The sequence below is a fragment of the Penaeus monodon genome, chromosome 28 (assembly GCF_015228065.2).
Source record: "Penaeus monodon isolate SGIC_2016 chromosome 28, NSTDA_Pmon_1, whole genome shotgun sequence".
In the NCBI taxonomy this organism is placed as follows: domain Eukaryota; kingdom Metazoa; phylum Arthropoda; class Malacostraca; order Decapoda; family Penaeidae; genus Penaeus; species Penaeus monodon.
The window spans coordinates 5,166,376-5,167,367 of record NC_051413.1 but is presented as its reverse complement, the minus strand read 5'-3'; the positions used below and the strand labels follow the sequence as shown (position 1 = coordinate 5,167,367).

General features: G+C 42.8%; 1 protein-coding gene across 1 annotated transcript in view; it reads right to left on the bottom strand.

The window, feature by feature from the left end:
• The window catches only part of LOC119591316 (ATP-binding cassette sub-family G member 8-like), a gene marked incomplete in the record, with an annotated part of 74,919 nt that overhangs the window by 10,106 nt on the left and 63,821 nt on the right, over window positions 1–992 (bottom strand).

The following is a 992-nucleotide window of genomic DNA, read 5'->3' as shown; positions in this document are numbered from 1 at the left end:
AAGGCGGAATGCCTTACACACAATTCCGTTCCATTTCTTTCCTTTGTATTGCATTGAACTTCCCTTCATTTATTTCCACCTTTCATCCAATTCTCCATTCCCCTCTTCATTCAATCCACCTAATCCACTCGATCCACTCCTACAGCCATCCCTTGCAAGGCGCAACTCAGCCCACGTCGTTTTTCATCTTCTTCGTCCCTTATTACCTTCCATTATTCAACGAACCGCTTAACCTCCGTAAAAGCGAGACCCCCTTATTCCATGACCATTTACAGCCCCGCCCCCTTGGTACCACAAGACACCGAGAACCACCTTAAGAAAACAATGGTCAGCTTGAAAACCCGGTGAAGCTAATCTCACAGAGGCGATTCCATAAGCATGAGAGTTATTTCCACCGTAATTTTAGCGTGACGAAGGGAGACAGAAGGCTGGTACCGCTGTAGTTAAGTGTTATTGTGTTACGTTAAAAGGGCAGAAGAAAAAGATGTGAAACTGGTTCTCTTTGTAAAAATGTTATTTCTTTGCCCTAGTAAGCTATATGACGGAAGGAGAGAAGGGGGAGGAGAGAAATGAAGAAAGAGAGAAAATGTGAAATGAGAAAGGAGGCAAACTGATGGAATGGGAGTAGAGGAGTGATGATGAAAAACATAGCAAAAGAGAAAACGTGACATAAATAACCATATAAAATGGCAGAAAAAATCGAATAGAAAAAGTGGCAAAAGCAATAATATAAAACATAAAAATACGTAACCAAACATACAAAGACGAAAATAAAGGAAAAGAAAACATATAGAACACAACAACCACGTCTCAACCTCCAACGACCAATCTGCTTGTTACTGTTAGCCAATCGGGGGGAAAAACGTTATTCTATACTGACCAAGTCGTACTTCTGATCCGACTTGGTTTAAAAGCCCACGGTGATGGGCGGCTTGCGGTCGGGTGACACTTGACGGCGGGGCCGGACTACACGTATATCATTGAGCGTCGTC